This window comes from Gopherus evgoodei, chromosome 3, assembly GCF_007399415.2.
Source record: "Gopherus evgoodei ecotype Sinaloan lineage chromosome 3, rGopEvg1_v1.p, whole genome shotgun sequence".
Classification (NCBI taxonomy): domain Eukaryota; kingdom Metazoa; phylum Chordata; order Testudines; family Testudinidae; genus Gopherus; species Gopherus evgoodei.
Window position 1 is genome coordinate 189,232,497 of NC_044324.1, and position 19,487 is coordinate 189,251,983.

Genomic DNA, 19,487 nt, shown 5'->3' on the forward strand with positions numbered 1-19,487 from the left:
TGAGATGACAAACCCATTGTTCTTGTTATATTAGGACTGGTAGATGAGCAGCCCCAAGTGTACTTGAAGCAATGAGATGGATTTGAACTAAAGCTAGGGCAATATACATGGAAAGGTCACGGTAGTTTTAAATATCTGTGCAGGAGATATCATTTTGTTTTAGTTGAGGCTTCTAGGCAGAGTGATGAGGATGTAAGTAAGGTGTGTTGCCAAACCTGAGCCATTCTTTTTAGAGGACAAATCTGAGGAACTGTGCCAGATTGAGGTGTTCTTAGAGGAGATTTTGGAACAGATTGACAAATTGAAAAGTAATAAGTTACCAGGACCAGATCATAGTCACCCAAGAGTTTGGAAGGAACTCAAATGTGAAATTGCAGAACTACTAACTGTGGTTTGTAACCTATCATTTAACTCAGCCTGTGTAGCACATGACTAGAGGATAGCTAATGTGACACCAATTTTTAAAAAAGGCTCCAAAGCCTACTTCAGTATCAGGCAAGTTGGTTGAAACTATAGTAAAGAACAGAATTATCAGCAAACAGATGAACACAATTTGTTGGGAAGAGTCACCATTGTTTTTGTAAAGGGAAATCGTGCCTCACCAATTTACTAGAATTCTTTGAGGGAGGGTCAACAAGTATGTGGACAAGGGGGATGCAGTGGATATAGTGTACTTGGATTTTCAGAAAGCCTTTGACAAGGTCCCTCACCAAAGACTCTTAAGCAAGGTAAGCTGTCATGGGATAAGAGGGAAGGTCCTGTCATGTCAGTAATGGGTTAAAGGATAGGAAACAGGATAGGAGTAAATGGTCAATTTTCAGAATAGAGAGGAGTAAATAATGGTATCCCCAGGGGTCAGTACTGGGACCAGTATGGGTCAAGATATTGATAAATGATCTGGAAAAGGGGGTAAACAGCGAGGTGGCAAAATTTGCAGATGATACAAAACTACTCAAGATAGTTAAGTCCAAACAGACTGCAAAGAGTTACAAAGGTATCTCACAAAACTGGGTGATTGGACAACAAAATGTCAATTGAAATTCAATGTTGATAAATACTGAGTAATATCCATTGGAAAATATAATCCCAACTATTTATGTATAAAATGTTGGCTTCTAAATTAGCTCTTACCACTCAGGAAAGAGATCTTGGAGTCATTATGGATAGTTCTCTGAAAACATCCACTCACTATGCAGCGGCAGTCAAAAAAGCTAACAAAATGCTAGGAATCATTGGGAAAAGGATAAATAATAATACAGAAAATATCATATTGCCTCTATATAAATCCATGTTATGTCCACATCTTGAATACTGTGTGCAGATTTGGTCGCCCCATCTCAAAAAAGGTATATCGGAATTGGAAAAGGTACAGAAAAGGAAAACAAAAATGTTTAATGGTATGGAACAGCTTCCATGTGAGGAGAGATTAATAAGACTGGGACTTTTCAGCTTGAAAAAGAGATGACTAAGGGGAGATTTAATAGAGGTCCATAAAATTATGATGGGTGTGGAAAAGGTAAATAAGGAAGTGTTATTTACTCCTTTCCATAACACAAGAACTAGGGCAGGGGTCGGCAATCTTTGAGAAGTGGTGTGCCAAGTTTTTATTTATTTACTGTAATTTAAGGTTTCGCTTGCCAGTAATACATTTTACATTTACAGGGGCTGGTGGACTAGGCAAATATCTAGATGAGTTGATGTACCCCAGACTGGCAGTGAGGGCAGCAGACGGAACCTCAGACCTACAGCGGGCTGAGCCACTCAGCCCACTGCCAGTCTGGGGTTCCGTCTGCCGGCCCCTGCCAGCCAGGATCCCGGCTGCTAGCCTCACTCAGCCTGCTGCCGGCTCGGGGTTCCGTCCATCTAGGCTGGCAGCGAGCTGAGCGGGGCTGGTGGCTGGGATCCCAGCTGGCAGCAGAGTGCCACTAAAAATCAGCTTGCGTGCTGCCTTTGGCACGTGTGCCGCAGGTTGCCGACACCTGAACTAGGGAGTCACCAAATGAAATGAATAGGCAGCAGGTTCAAAATGAACAAAAGTATTTTTTTCACATGATGCACAGTCAACCTGTAGATCTCTTTGCTAGAGGATGTTGTGAAGGGCAAGACTGTAACACACTTCGAAAAAAAGAACTAGATAAGTTCATGGAGGATAGGTCCATCAATGGCTATTAGCCAGGAGAGGCAGGGAAGCAAAATCATGCTCTGAAGTGTCCTTAGCCTCTGTTTGCCAGACTCTGGGAATCGACAACAGGGAATCGATCACTTAAGAATTACCTGTTCTGTTCATTCCCTCTGAAGCAGTGGTTCTCAACTAGGGGTAGGTGTACGCGTAGGGGTACACAGAAGTCTTCCAGGGGTACATCAACTCATCTAGATATTTGCCTAGTCTTACAACAGGATACACAAAATGCACTAGAAAAGTCAGTACAAACTAAATTTCATACAGACAAAATGAGAAAGTAATCAGTTGTTCAACAATAGTGTGCTGTGACACTTGTTTGTTTTTTGTCTGATTTTGTAAGCAAGTAATTTTTAAGTGAGGTGAAATTTGGGGGTATCTAAGACAAATCAGACTCCTGAAAGGGGTACAGTAGTCTGGAAAGGTTGAGAACCACTGTTCTGAAGCATCTGGCAGACGACAGGATACTGTGCTAGAGGGACCATTGGTCTGATCCAATATGGCTGTTCTTATAAATAATAATAATAGATCTCTGTGGTAGTGACTTTCTTCCTATGTGTACATAGCATAGTAGTGCAAATAATAATTAGTTTGAAAATCTGGTGCAAACTGTTCAGCAGAAAAAAGCACTTTAATGCCACATCTGAATGCATGGAGCTTTGTATGAAAGGACATGATCAAAACTGATATCAAGATTCTTAACCTTGCTCACTCCTTTCACATTAATCCCCTCACTGGGTGGGAACAAGGAGAAGCAAAGCTCTCATATACATAGCCCCTCCCCTGCTGCTGCGTAGAGATTGGGAACTAGGAATTGGCCATTTGGGGCTAGATTGTAACTAGACATAACATGGAGTTAGGTGCAGGGATGGAGGTGAGGAGTAAGAAGACCCCCCTCTCCCACCTTGTGAGGCTGCATTAGGGCAATTTGCATAACATTTCCCACCACTGAGTTACTTGGGAACAACTGAGCAGTTAAAGCCACAGCCTGCTCCCCATTTAGGGGCATGGAAAATTTCTCCCTTGTCCATGGCAAAAGACATATAACAGAAGGATGGTCCTTGGGCTGAAAGCTTATAAACTAACCACCCCAATCTTACAAACAGTTACGCATCTGCTTAACTTTAGATGTGAATATTTGCACTGTAGTCAACATGAACTGATCTGTAAAGTTAAACAGTTGTATAACTGTTTGTAAGATTGGGGCCTAAATAATAGATGCATACTAAAGAAAGCCCCCTGTAAGTTTAGATTAAATATAACTTATCCTCCTCAAACGATAACTTAGCAATGATTCCACTTGTGTTCAGTCTCCTATTTACTGGTGGTTTAAGCAAACACAATTGTTAGATGCTGTGTAAGGTATGAGGAATGCTGAGCAAATATCTGTTTTTATATTGTTACTTGTGCATAGGGTGACCAGACAGCAAATGTGAAAAATTGGGATGGGAATGGGGGGTAATAGGAGCCTATATAAGAAAAAGACCCCAAAATCAGGACTGTCCATATAAAATCAAGGCATCTGGTCACCTTACGTGTGCAGGAAGTGGATTTTAGTTTATCAAAGTTTAAGGAGAAAACACTTTGTGGACAAATCTATGTTAATGCGTCATGTGTGGCCTTTTAAAAAAAAAAGCATTCCACTTGCTCTGGTGCCAAGAATTGCTGCAATATTTAAGTGAGGCTGTTGAATAAGATATATTATTTGAAGAAAAAACAAAAGGCTGCCACTTAGTGATATAAATTTGAGTATTTGGAAACAAATAAGATTCATTTTCCCCAAAGAGAAAGTAAAGAATTTTAGTCTTTGGTAGCAGGTGTATTCTAGTTTGTGCCAAATTACAGCTAAGAATGAACCATATAAATTATGACTATATACAGTGATTTCAGCTGGCTTGACACCTAACATTTGTGTCAATGATTTTCAATAGACATAATCATGTTAATAGAAGATCAAGCAGCCATAGAGGAGTTTCCAGTTTGATCTTTATAGAACAGTGATAGTATCATCATTGAGTATTGGCTCATCTTGCCATTTGGCATCTGCTAGAAGTGGATGCGGGTAAAATACTTTTCCTTGTTTTTGGCATTTCAGGAGGAACTTCAGTGTGCTGGAGCTTTGATCATTTGAACAAATGGGAGAAGATATTTGAACTGGAAGCATCCCTCTACTCTCTCTTGTGTGATTTGTGATGATTTGTTACCCTTTCATTTTCAGTGGAAGGTTATTTCTAGTGGGAGAGAACAGCATGGTCATCGTGTATAGATGAAAGCTAATTGGTTTTCTTAGCTGGAATATTAAGAGTGAATCCTGGAAGGTGTTTAGCATTGTGACTGTTATCAAGTACTGCAGCACATGCTTAACTTTATAAGTAGTCCCATCAAAGCTGAGTCTTCATTTTGAAATGGAATTGTGGTCTTCATTTGGAATAGGAAATTAACTTCTCAACAACTGCATTGTGGATCCAGAAATTCCAAGAGTGACAGTGGACATGCCATCAGGGGAATCTGATTCCTGACACAAAACAATTAATCCTTGTTTGGAAAGGGATATTTTTGGTTCGAGTGGTCCAGTTGTATTCATTTGTGATTTGTGGTCATGGTCATGATTCACGTTGGTTATTGTTACACCAGTGTAACAAGGTAGGCACTGTAACCAATGCCATTTTCACTTTTCTGTATTGGTGGTTTAATTGAGTTTGCAAAAGTGATAGGTTATGGGGACCTCTTTATGAGTGTACTACAGGACGGCAATCTATGGTTAGGATCTGTGTATGTTTGGTATTTACCTTATTTAAACAACAGTCATGATGGAAACAGTTTAAATCAACTTTGCGCAAGTGTGGCAATCCAGATCTACTACTCAAGTAACATAATTCTCAGAATCCTCTCTTCATGGCAGTGCTATTGTTTGTGTGTATTTCATTGTATATTTGCCAGAAGGAGAGAGCTAGTGTTGTTTAGATGGTGGTTGGAAATATAAAATAGAGTCTATTGAGAATTCCAGTAGACTAGACATGTCACAATTGTTTTGTGCTGTGTGACACTTTAGTATGCAGTGTTTTTTATTTGACTATGTGTGCAAACCAAAATGGAGCTTCCCACCTCAAACACTTTGTCATCAATGTTTTAAAGATAAACCATTAACAAAGAAGAAAATATCTTCCCTTCATTATACTACCAGGTAATCAACATTTGCAAGATTGGGACCAAATCCGGCAGTCCTTATACAAGCAAAACTCACATGAACTTCATCTGATGTTTTTCCTGGAGGATTTGGTTCTTACGAAGGAAATAATTTTTAAGTAGAGTATACCTAGAGAGAGATGTGAGGGCAAAAAAAAATGGAGCTATTGCCAAAAGGTTTCCTTTGTAGGCCACTTACTGTAGCTAAAATTATAAGGAGCAGAAGTAGCAGTGGTCTGTTAGGATAGCCATGAAAACAAGCCTTTAGCTATTTCTAACAAATATTGAAAATGAAAATACTCTCCACATTTTAAAAATAACTTAAGACTTAGCAAAAAACACACAAAAACCTGAGTTTATCTGTATCCCATCAGGTACATGATGTCCTGGAGTGTAGCCTACTGGCAAAAACATGTGCAGTGTTATCCTTTGCAGCATTGGGAATGCTCTCTGCTGAATTTGGCGCCAATGACCGAAGTTTGCTTGTTAGCTGAAGTTCACACAGACTTCTTGCCAGGTCTGCCCAGAATACTGTCTCCTTTAACTTCCTGTGGTCTTGCATAATATTTCCTTGCTTCTTGTGTAACTGTGCACTTGGTCTAGTCACTACCCAGTTCATTTTAAAGGCCTGATCCTGCAAACGTGCATGTAAGCAGTCTCTGAAAGGGATGTAAATGATTGCAGTTTGGGCTTCTCAGCCAGTAAGTATAAGCACAATGTAAACGTGTTGTGACGATGGGGACTCTAGGGTTTAGTCCAGGGGTGGGAAAACTATGGCCCGGAGGCTGCATCAGCACTCCAGATGTTCTAATCTGGCCCTCGAGTTCCCTCTGGGGAGTGGGGTCCGGGGCTAGCCCCGCTCCGGCACTCTAGCCAGGGAGAGGTGTCAGGAGCTTGCCCCACTCTGCATGGCTCCCAGAAGCAGCAGCATGTCCCCCTCCTATGTGTAGGGGCAGCCAGGGGGCTCCTCACGCTGCCCCCACCTCAAGCGCCTGCGCCTCCATGTAGGAGTCGGAGGGGGGACATGTTGCTGCTTCTGGGAACTGCTTGAGGTAAGCGCCACCCAGAGCCTGCACCCTTGACCCCCTCCCTTGCCCCAACCTCCTACCCCAGCCCTGATCCTCCTCCCACCCTCTGAACCCTTCGGTCCCAGCCTGGAGCATCCTCCTGCACCCCCAACCTCTCATCTCCAGCCCCACCCCAGGACCCATACCCCAGCTGGAGCCCTCACCCCCCCCCCCCCCACAACTCAACCCCCTGCCCCAGCCCGGAGCTCCCTCCCACACCCTGAACTCCTAATTTCTGGTCCCTCCCCTGAGTCCGCACCCACAACTGGAGCCTGCACCCCAACCCCCAGTTTCGTGAGCACTCATTGCCTGCCATACGTTTTCCAGATGTGGCCCTCAGGCCAAAAGTTTGCCCACCCCTGGTTTAGTCTTATGGAAGAAGGTTGGCTTAAACCAACATAGTAGTTGGTAATAACTAACTAAGAAAAGATATTTGTGCTTGCTTTGTTTATTTTACATCTTATTTTAGTATATCTGTGCCTTCCTGGAAGAGAGAGGAAAATGTATACACTGTTAAATAAAATTAAAAACACCAAACACACTTAGAAGTTTGGTCCTAATGGTTCTAAAATTTGTAGTATCATGTATCTGAAACAAACCCATAATTTAAAAAGAAGGGATTCTTGCCATTATTTTCTTATTTTCATTTATACCCTCCAGAGTAGGGGTAGTGCCCTTATGATCATATAATGACAACTTATGCTGCAGGCAAAACTAGTGAAAACCATTTTTTATTTCTTGGCAACACAAGACATGTTGTGCACTTAAATGGAAACATGAGGGTCTAATGTGGAAAAGTCCTGTGGAATTCAACAGAGAAAACTAACAATGGTTTTACAGAAATGTAACAGGTTTCTATAGAAATTACTCTAAACACCTACAGAATTTTTCAGAGAATACAGAAAGCTACATCAGGGTTTTTGAACCATTCTATAGAAACCCATAGCAGATAGAAAATTCTTTATTAAATTAGGATGGTTCAAAAAACTTCTAGAATGGTTACCATTTTCTTTTAAATTCTGTAGGAAATGTAAATAAACAGGAGTTTACATATTTTAAGGTCTGTAGGGAAAGATTTTCAAGAGGCACAAATGGCAATTAAGTGCCTAATTCCCACTGAAAGCCAATGGGTTTCATGTACTTCACTTGAAAGTTTCCCTCATTTTTTCTGGATTAGACTTTATTTAGTGCTTTGGGCAAATTTATTATATGGAGGAACATTCTCAAGGCTAGCAGAAGAGGAGAGAGAGAAATGGACAAACTGATTATTTAAATTTAAATTGGACAGCTTGAAATTCAATGTTTTAAAAAGAGCAAAGAACTTGTTATTGTCAAGTGTGAGTGCAGTAGAGCGGAGTGGACAATTCTTCAGTTGTATGTGCTTTTCATATGGAACTGTATGGGGGATATATTGTACTGGGATATGACTTATTACTTTATTACTGAATATTTTTGTGTCTGATTCTCTTTTTTTAGTTAAAGCTCAGTTTAAACTATGGAATAGGAACATCATCAAAAGAAAACTAATAGCCAAGATGAAAACTCAAGTTGAATGCATCTTGGAGATGCAAATTTTTGTTAGTCTGATTTGTATAATAAATAGAGAGACACATAAAAAACTACATTAGCGGAAAGGTTTTTTTCATACCAAAATATTAATCCATGAGTCCACTTTCAAAGCACTCTGAAACGTCCGTTGGCATTAACAGGAGTCACACAGCTAAATCCCTGTACGTTGCTTTGAAAATGTATTCCAGGTAACTTTAAATATTTGCTTTAAAAGAGGATTATATTCCTTTGGTTCTACCAGTGTTAAATGCTCCCATATAAGCTTTTTTCCAGAATGTAAATAATTGCCTGTGGTTAAAATGTGTATGCTGAAGTTTTTTAATTTTGCACTGCAGTTGAAGGAAATTGTTATTATAGAGCTTTGTTTGGTTTAGAGCTGTAGATTAAATTTAGAAAATGGGTTCAGCTAATGTTTCCCAGTCAGCATAACCTGTGTTCATTTCTATCTAACTTTTGGACATGCATTTTATAGCAGCTTACATGTCAGACCACAATTTTACACTATTAAAAACATTTAGCTTTGCACATAATTAGTAAGCTGTCAGGTAATTTGTGTTAAAAATGGGGCACACACACATCATGTGAATTTTATTATGATTCCTTTTTCTAAAATTCCTTGCCAAATTGTTATTCAGATTCTTTGATATCTCAATTCCTGGCATGATTTTAAAATGCCAAATAATAAGGCTTACAATATACCTGTTTCAGTATGTTTGTAAATTTACCCAGTAGACTTACTGGTACATTTGTTATAGTTTACAGACTTTACATGATATTGTATAAACTTTCTATTAAATGTCTGCTGGCATGCCTGCTAGAATTAAATTGGTCATCAGTATAGACCAATTATGAGATTTTGTTCAAATCATTTCATATTGTCATCTGTTCCATAGATCCAGATTATCTGGTTGTCATGGTATCATTGACATCGATAAGTGCATTCTGCCTACAGATGACTTCTTGCAACATTCTGGGTTAGCCTTATTAATTTTAAATAATATATATATATTTATAGATTAATATGAGAACAAGGCAGCTCTTCATGAATACCTGTCTAAAGTCATTCAAAAGTGACTGGTCTTTTGAATGCAGAGATTTCAAACTAGAGATCCGTGCTATTTTGTTTAGAGTCTAGGTGTCATCAGTAACATTTTGGAAATTGTCACAGAAACCTAACAGAAAACACTATTTTTGGCTACATCTGGCATATTTTGCAGTGTTTTTAATGCAAACCTATGTTTTGCTATTGATTGTTAGATGTTTTCTGCACTATTGGTTGATAGATGCAGAGCTAAGTGCTCCAGGGCATCCCCACTGCATCACTCAGACAGTATGAATGATCCATAAACCTGGCTTTCCCAGGCACTTTCTGCAGGAGGAAACGCAGGCCTGGTCTATATTGAAAAGTTATATCAGCATGTTGGTCATGGGTGTGAAAAAAAAACCAACAACCCCGATCCACCTAGCTATACTGACCAAACCCTCAGTGCAGATTTATTCATGCCAATGGAAGAATGCTTCTGTCAGCATCGCTAACTTCATTAAGGGAGGTGGTGGTGTTCTTACACTGACAGAAAAACCCTTTCTGTGCATGTAGGCTGCATCTATACTATGGGGCTATGCTGGCATAACTATACTGATGGATATATGTTGGTATAGTCTCTGTAGTGTAGACATAGCTTCAGCTGATGGAGACATCATCTTGCTCTGTATAGCCAAGTTGTCCCTGCACTCAGCTGATCTCTTGCTGCAGCAACAGCTCTTTGGGGCTGTGGGAAGACAGCACAAGATAGACCTTATTGTGGGGAGGGGACTACTGCCAGGATGGCCCCAGGATCAGGACATTTGAAGGTAGTTTAAAGTCCTTTCTCTCCTCCAGTATTGAACTGAGCACAGCTTAGACAGACTAGAGAAGGAGCCCACAATCAGTTAAAGTGACTTTTTCTTTAAAATGAATACAAAGAGAGACCATATTTTAGAACACAAATATCAATTATTTTCCTTTTTAAATTCTTTTTCTACATTGTGAAAATTGTCTGAATGGTTTTAAAACAGATGAATCTTCAGAAAAGTGTTCTGAGTGTAGTGTAACTAAATTAGTGTGAAGAGATTAAAGCGGTATCTATGTGTAAAGCTGAGCTATTGGCCGATCGGCTTTAGTACGTGAACCACGAGTATAGAGCGACAAAGAGTCCTGTGGCACCTTATAGACTAACAGACGTATTGGAGCATGAGCTTTCGTGGGTGAATACCCACTTCGTCAGACGCAGACTAACACGGCTACCTCTCTGATACAGGCGTATAGAGAAATCTATAAACTTGATTGAACCAAAATGTAATTGGAAAAAACTCAAGGTATTGTGTATGTCTTTCTCCTTCGGATATTTCTTTTTACCCAAGAATTTTAGAATGTGGGGTACCTCTAATTCAGCACATTGAACATTTAGAGCTTGATCCTAAACTGCATACCCAAACACAACTCCTGCTGAATTCAGTCAGAGAAAAGAGCAACGGATTGGCCTTCTACACATGTTTACTTGACTAAGTGCCATTTTTGGCAAGCACGTAGCTGTACAGAGTAATCTACTTTTGTACATGGGGAAACACCCTTTGTGGCTTATGTCAGTAAGTTTATATACCCGTTCTGAATTCTATGTAGATTCTTGTAATGGACTGTGATCTCAGATCCACACATGTCTAGTAGCATTAGTGGAATGATAGATTCTTGGAGGGGGCGGTAGCAGCATCCATCACTCAGCTGTTGGTGGAGTGAGATACTGCTCTCCTCCAAAAGACGTGGAAGGGCAGATATGTATTTTTTAAGGTGCCTGTGCTCAAAGATAAGAGAAATGGGGAGTAGTCTGACTAAGACAGGATGTTTTTAATCCCACACACTAGTTACTGACAATGCTGAAGTCCTTTCTCACTTTTTAATTTAGCCTTTCTTAGGCAAAACTTCTGTTGAAGCAAATGGCAGTTTTGTGTGGGAAAAGACAAGTGAAAACTCATTCAGGACTCTAGGATTTGGACCATGCTCTGTGATGCATAAAATGTTAAAGCATGTTTCATGAGCAAATAGTCCATGTACCTGAAGGGCTAAACAACCTATTTAAGCCTCTTCAAACACATAGTGAAAACAAAGTTCTCTGCCTATTGCAATTGTGATTTCATATATTTTGTTAAATGTGGCATGTGTGTAAGTGAAGTGAAAAGCATGCCACGTTGTTGGCTTTTCAAATGATGCATGCCACAGCCTAGTGGCATGTTTCAAACAAAAATTGAGTTTGTGATATATTGAGAAGCATCTGATGTGTTACACAGTACTGCAGTTTAGGTAGAGTAGTCAGCTAGGGATCGATCAGGATAAAGGGGATTTGTTGCCCTGACATGGCATCCAGGGACGTATGCTGCCTGCCTGAGGCCCGTATCCCAGATGTGACGGAGGGATTGTCACTGGTGTGTATTTCACTCAGTGAGATAGTTTGTGGAACAATACCACTTGGGTGAGGGCTGGTAGAATCACCCCTTGCAGCTAGGACTGCTGAATACAATCTCAGCTCAGCTGAATCACAGGCTGGCCTGCCAATGGTTTTAATTTAAAATGGATTTGCTGTCACTTATAAGTGTTCTTTATAGACTTCACTCATGAATATAATACACATTTGTGCTCGTTTGGTACAGCCTTTCTGAAGGGGTTGTCATGCAAGGTTGCACACAGCCTCATGGGGAGCTCTGCTGGTCAGGACAGGGCTGAGTGAACCTATGTCCCTTCTTCCTCTTAATCGCTTCCCACCCCTTTGTGGCACTGTGCTGCCCCCTGGAGAAGGCAGAGTGCCAACTCTGCATTTTTATGCGCTAAGGGTCTGGAGTTTCTTTGGTCCTTATATGGACTATGCAGAGCGGAAGGAAGATCTTAATTTTTCCTCCACCCCTCACCACAGACCCGGTAACAGCATGGCAGAAACTAGCCTTAAGGCTAGTTGACCAGATGTCCTGATTTTATTGGGACAGTCCCGATTTTGGGGACTTTTTCTTATATTGACTCCTATTACCCCCCACCCCCTGTCCTGATTTTTCACATTTGCTGTCTGGTCACCCTACCTAAGGCTCTAGTTTCACACAAGTGCAGGTACAGACCTATTCAGAATGTAGGCCTTTATTGACCCATCCCAGGCCTTAAATAGGGCATAGAGATTTTTGTGAGCCTTTTGCACTAGAGTGAATTATGCTCTGCCTCTGGGTGCTAAATCTTGACTCTCCAGAAATCAATAACCAAACTCCCACTGATTTCAGTGGAAACAAAATCTGGCTCTGTATGCTTCATGTGCACAATTCCATCATTATGCATCTACTGTTTATGTGGGTGCAGTTCAGTTCACAGACTAATGATTATTAAAAGCTCTAAAGCAACTATGATTTCTGTTGCTGCAGCTTTGCTTTGATTGTTTCAAATGAAAACAAACATTTTCCAATTAGCAAGTGTGGTCATTCCTTTCCCCCCCATAAAGAATGTGCTTCTTCACAGGAAAAGATCTTTTATAACAGCACTAGAACTATTACAGCCATAAAATTGGCTCCATCTAACCCCACAAGGTTACAGAAATAAGATACCAGCCATGGCTAGGATCATCTCATGATAAGCAGGGGCAATATTAGGGTGCAGTGGGCAGAGTTGTAGACTGAAGGACCCTAAATGTTTTCTTCTTCTCTCCTGAACTGGGAAAGTTCATCATGGCTGCTGAAAAAAGACCTTGAGTGAACAAATGTTTGCAGATTTTGTTGGGTGTCCAGTGTTAAGCTTTGTATTCATTTTAAATGCTAGTTTCCTACCTCTTTACCACCCCAGTCTCTAGTTGTTCATTATTATTAAGACAATTAAATGAAATGTTTATGGGGAGCAATATTTTTAGTTCAAACACATTTGATATTGGGAACATTGATATGTAAGATGAGAGTTGAATTCTTTGGGTGTTTCACCTGCCTAAGAGCAAGGGGATCAAGTACTTTTTTTTGTAAATTGCAATTTGGACTTGTTCCAGGAAGGTGACTTCTGTGGAAGTTGAGGGCATTCAGGACTTTGCAGGATTGAGCCTTTTATGTGTATCTGTTGTTACTCTTAGTATGTAAGAGGCATGATGGGGCACACCTTTGTGTGACCATTATATCCCTTTCCTGGAATCTGATGGGATATATTTCAGATTCATAAGGAGTTGCTCCAGGAGACATGAGATATTTAATGTGATTCACCAAAAAGTGTTTTCTGTAAGAAATGACAAAACAGCATTCCATTAAGGATAGAGATGTACTGTGTTTATGAAAGCAACGACAGCTTTTCATATTGCGTATCTCTCTTCTCATCTCTCTTCTGTTTGAACTGTAGCAGGGGTAGGCAACCTATGGCATGGGTGGCATTCATACTGCCCAGGTCCTGGCCACCGGTCCAGGAGGCTCTGCATTTTAATTTAATTTTAAATTAAACTTCTTAAACATTTAAAAAACCTTATTTACTTTACATACAATAATAGTTCAGTTATATATTATAGACTTATAGAAAGAGACCTTTTAAAAACGTAAAAATGTATTACTGGCATGCAAAACCTCAAATTAGAGTGAATAAATGAAGACTCGGCACACCACATCCGAAACATTGCCGACCCCTGGACTATAGCATGTTTTTAAAAGAATATCTAGTTATTTTTAGACTTCAGGTGACAGAGAATTCACTACATTCTATTATAAATTGTTCCAGTGGTTAACTACTTCTCTGTTAAAAATTTGCATTTTTTTTCTAGCCCTCAATTTTTAAAATATATGGAGATATACCTATCTCAGAACTGGAAGGGACCCTGAAAGGTCATCAAGTCCAATCCCCTGCCTTCACTAGCAGAACCAAGCACTGATTTTGCCCCAAATCCCCCAGTGGCCCCATCAAGGATTGAGTTCACAACTCTGGGTTTAGCAGGCCCATACTCAAACCACTGAACTATCCCTCAGCCACTGAATCTCATTTCTGCCTTTTTCTGCTTGATTAAAGAGACACCTACTATGATCAATTCACCTTCACTTGAGTAAACCATAACGTCTATTGGTTCTCTTTAGTCTTTTACTGGAAGGCATGTTTTCAGATCTCAACTCGTTGTGGCTCTTTTCTGAATTCTTTCCAACATATCCGCATCCTTTTTGAAGTGTTACACAGTATTCCAGTAATGGTTTAACTAATGCTGTATGGAGAGGCAATACCAATTTCCTACTCCTACTTAATAGTTCCTGAATATACATCCAAAGATCATATTTTCCCTTTTAGCTACAGCATCGTACTGGGAGCTCATGTGTTCAGTTGGTTATCTACCAGGTCCCTCAGGTCCCTTGATTCACTTCAGTGATGGTGTTTTGATTCCCCTTCTGACACAGTGCTGTAATGCTGAACTGCCCAAGAAGAATTTGGACAAGTTCTTTTTTAAAAATTTTGTTTTAGAAATTATGTGCTAATACCATATTGCAAACCTTTAAAATGGTCTAATGCTTTGTGTTTCTTAGTTATTGCAAGCACAAGGCCAATTCAGTTTTCAGGCCAACATTTTCAGGCCATGACTCCCATGATTTGTATTGTTACTGCTTGACAACAAAATGTAGTTTGAGAATGGGTGCATGCAGAATGTATGTTGAAACCCTCAGAATGTTGTATGTGCAAAAATGTGGGAAGGTTGTGTGTAGAATCATGTTGTATGCAACATCCAAGGGAAGCAGATGATTTTTTTATAAACCCACAGAGAGCTACAAGGTAGTAAAATAATATTTTGAGGAAATAGGAGAAATGAACCTTACGTATAGTTATAATGATCGTTTCCTAGACTGCCTTAAAACACTTGCTTAACAGTCACCCAGTAAGACTTATTCTGGTCATATGTACTTCCTTGATGAGATTGTTGTGTGCTACAATTATTTGTAGAGCACTGAAAAATGTATGGACTAGATGTTCAGCTGGTGTATATCCGTATAGTTCAGTTGCTCTGAGCTTTATCTGAATGACAACTCCCACTAACTTCAGTAGGGCCAGGATTTTGCTGAACAGGAACTGAAGGTACACCACATTACTGGCGGTCTTGCCAAGTGTTATGTTTAATTGTGCATCCAAAATTAGAGACCCCTTTTGAAAAAATAGAGCATGTGTCACTCACTCTTCAGCTGAGATCATTTGTTTTTCAGGACCTTCAGTTGAGCATTTTCCAAGATTGGAGAAGTTGTCTGTCTTTTTTTTTCTATCTCTTCATTTCTGGGTACTACATTCCTTGATGTACCCACTAATATGAGCTTGGATTATTTCTAGTTATTGCTATTACTACATCTTAACAAGCTGGAAAATAGGGCAGGTAACTCCCTCCACAGTTAATAATACTTAACATTTTTATATAGTGCTTTACATTTTCAAACTGCTGTATAAACACTGACTCATTAATATTTCCAACATGCAGCATTGTAAGAATGATTAAAGAGGTTATGACAACACAGAAAATGAAGGTATGATTATAGCACAGGTAGATATACCTGCACTAGCTTGAATCTAGCTGGCATGGATAACAGCATGGATTTCATTGCAGGCCAGCAGCCAGCACACATACTCAGGGTCCCTGGTGGGCTTGTACTTGGGTTGTTAGCCCTCACTGAAGTCCGTGTTGCCACATCTTCAGTACTGTAATTCCCCATGCTAGATAGATTAAAACTAGCACAGGTACTTTCATTTGGTGTGTAGGCATACTCAGAGAGGATAAGTAACTCGACAAGGCCACACAGCAAGGCAGAGAGAGGGGAGTTAGAATTCTGGAGTTTCTGACTGCTGGCCCTGTGTTCAATCTATTAGATTACTCTGCCACGCCTGTGTGTGTAAGACAATCTACTGGTGATGTTGCTGCTTTAGATGAATGTTTTGGATTTGGGTTAAGTATAATTGTTCTATCCATACAAGCCATCTGTGCCAACTAAGATGGAGAATCCTTTTTTTTTTTTTAGCATTTACCCATTTTGTCCCAAAATCTCTCCCAATCCCATGCATTTTAGTAGCACTGAAAGGTGTGTCCTCAGCTGTTCCTATATATCTGTGTAATAAGATTCTGGGATTGTCACTCTGTGTGTCACTCTGGAGCTTATTATGTCTGTGAATCAGTGTGAAGTGATAGAAACAGCTACAAGCATGGCTGAGAGCTCTTTCTATTAAGAATTTCACCAGGTTCAATCATCACTGGATTTTTGCACTCTGTTACTATCCATTTTGTAAATTCTCAGGCATTTTGACTTTGTGAACTATACCTGTGCAAAAGCAAGGCATGTGTCTATACCATGCCAAGAGTCCTACAACATTCTGATATCAGAGATAACTCAACTGATCACCACCCTTACTCTACAGCTAATTTGCACACACAATTTCATTGGTTTTATGAGGGAGACTGCACAGATGGAGGATTATTTGGCCCAACTGCCACTGATGCAGACTATCCCACTCCATAGGAAAGATAGGAAGTATGGCAAGAGACCATGTTGGCTTAACCAAGAGATCTTCAATTATCTGAAACTCAAAAAAGAGTTCCACAAAAGGTGGAAGCTAAGTCAAATTATGAAGAATGAATATAAACAAACAGCGCAAGTATGTATGGACAAAATTAGAAAGGCCAGGACATAAAATGAGATTAAACTACCTAGAGACATAAAGGGTTACAAGGAAACACTCTGTAAATACATTAGAAGCCAGAGGAAGATTAAGGACAGGGTAGGCCTGTTACTCAATGAAGGGAGAAAACAATAACAGAAAATGTGGAAATGGCAGAAGTGCTAAATGACTTTTTTGTTTCAGTTTTCAACAAAAAGGTTACTAATAATTGGACGTCTAACATAGTGATTGCCAGTGAAAATGTGGTAGGAGAAATGGTCTGAAGTAAATAGGTTGAAATTTGGTAAGGACAAATGCAAAGTACTCTGCTTAGGAAGGAACAATCAGTTGCAGATATACAAAGTGGGAAATGATTGCCTAGGAAGGAGTGCTGCAGAAAGAGATCTGGGAGTCATAGTGGATCACAAGCTAAATATGAGTCAATAGCGTAACAGTGTTGCAATAAAAGCAAACATCATTCTGGACTGTATTAGCAGGAGTGTTGTAAGCAAGGCACAACATGTAATTCTTCCTCTCTAGTCTGCGCTGATTAGGCCTCAACTAGGGTGACCAGGTGTCCAGTTTTTGACTGGAACAGTCAGTTGTAAAGGGACCCTCACGGCTCCAATCTGTACCGCTGACCGGGATGTTAAAAGTCTGGTCAACAGTGCTGCAGAGGTAAGGAAGGCGAGTCCCTACCTGTCCTGGCTCCGTGCTGCACCCTGGAAGTAGCCAGCTGGTCTGGTCCTAGGTGGGGGGCCCATGGGTCTCTATGCACTGCCCATGCTTCGAGGACCAGCTCCCACACTCCCATTGGTGAACTGCAGCCAATGGGAGCTGCCGGGGCTGTGCCTGAAGGCAAGAGCAGTGTGCAGAGCTGCCTGCATGCATGCCTCTGCCTAGGAGCTGGACCTGCTGACCACTTGCGGGGTGCAGTGTGGAGTCAGTACAGGCAGGAAGCCTGCCTTAGCCTCCCTCCTGCACTGCTGACCGAGAGCTGCTGGAGGTAACCCCATGCCCCAACCCTGAGCCCCCCCAAAACCTGGCACCACCTCTTGCATCCCAAACCACTAATCTCCAGCCCCACCCCAGAGCCTGCACCCCCAGACAGTGCCTGACCCCCCTACCCCAGTCCAGAGCTCCCTCCCATACCCTGAACCCCTCTGCCCCACCCCCCAGCCTGGAGCCCCCTCATGCAGCTCAAACCCATCTCCAACCCCATCGCAAAGCCTGCACCCCCAGATGGTACCCTCACCCCAACGCCCCAGCCTGGAACCCCCTGCCGCACCCTGAACCCCTCATTTCTGGCCCCTCCCCAGAGCCCACACCCCGAGTTAGAGCCCTCATCCTCTCCTGCCCCCCAACCTCCTGCCCCATCCCAGTGAAAGTGAGTGAGGGGAATGTAGTGAGCAGGGGGGCATGGCCTCAGAAAATAGGCTGGACAGGGGGCATGGCCTTGAGGAGGGGGCGGGGCTAGGGTGTTCGGTTTTGTGTGATTACAAAGTTGGCAACCCTAGCCTCAACTGGAGTATTGTGTTCAGTTCTTGGTGCCACATTTAAAGAAAGCTGTGGCCAAATTGGAGAAAGTTCAGAGAAGAGCAACAAAACTGATGAAAGGTTTAGAATGAAAAAATTGTGTGTGTTTAGTCTGGAGAAGAGAAGACTGAGAGGGGACATAATTTTCAAGTACATAAAAGGCTGTTGCACAGAAGAGGGAGAAAAATTGTTCTTCTCATCCTCTGAGGATGGTCTTAAATTGCAGCAAGGGCAGTTTAGGTTGGACATTAAGAAAAATGTCCTAATTGTCATGCTGCGATAGTATCACTGGAATAAATTGCCTAGGGAGGTTGTGGAATCTCCATCATTGGAGATTTTTAAGAGCAGGTTAGACAAACACCTGTCAGGGATGGTCTGATAATACTTAGTCCTGCCATGAGTACAGAGGACTGAACTAGATGACCTCTTGAGGTCCCTTCCAGTCCTACAGTTCTATGATCTGTGTAACTAACCACCATGCACACAAATCAACGCATATCTCCCAACACAATCCCCCTTCCCAATACAAGTCAAAGCCATTACCCATATGATAACCTCAAACATATACAGCCCTCACAGAAGCTCCCCCCCATTTGTCTCCTGCAGAAATTCACACAACTCTCCCAGCACAACAACACAACAGGTACACACAAATAACCTAAACATCACCCTGAAGCATTGAATATGAGTACTGAATATGAATGAGGAGATAAGTTAAACAGAAATTGAAGGGTACAGTGCCAAAAGTGAAATCTCTTCAAGGTGCATGGAAACTTTTTAAAGACACCACAATAGAGGCTCATCTTAAACGTATACCCCAAATTAAAAAACATAGTAAGAGAACCAAAAAAGAGCCACTGTGGCTAAATAACATAGTAAAAGAAGCAGTGAGAGGCAAAAAGGCATCCTTTAAAAAGTGAAAGTTAAATTCTAGTGAGGAAAATAGAAAGGAGTGTGAACACTGGCAAATGAAGTGTAAAAATACAATTAGGTAGGTCAAAAAAGAATTTGAGGAACAATTAGCCAAAGACTCAAAAAGTAATATGGATGATTGAGGTGCTAAAGGAGCACTGAAGGATGATAAGGCCATTGTGGAGAAACTAAATGAATTATTTGCATCAGCCTTCACGGCTGAAGATGTGAGGGAGATTCCCAAACCTGAGCCATTCTTTTTAGCTGACAGATCTGAGGAACTGTCCCATATTGAGTTATCATTAGAGGAGGTTTTGGAACAAATTGATAAATTAAACAGCAATAAGTTACCAGGACCAGATGGTATTCACCCAAGAATTCTGAAGGAACTCAAATG

The 19,487-nt window shown here is 41.0% G+C and overlaps 1 protein-coding gene across 2 annotated transcripts in view; it reads left to right on the forward strand.

The window, feature by feature from the left end:
* The window catches only part of EPAS1 (endothelial PAS domain protein 1), a 148,427-nt gene that overhangs the window by 19,188 nt on the left and 109,752 nt on the right, over positions 1 to 19,487 (forward strand). The window lies entirely within an intron of this gene.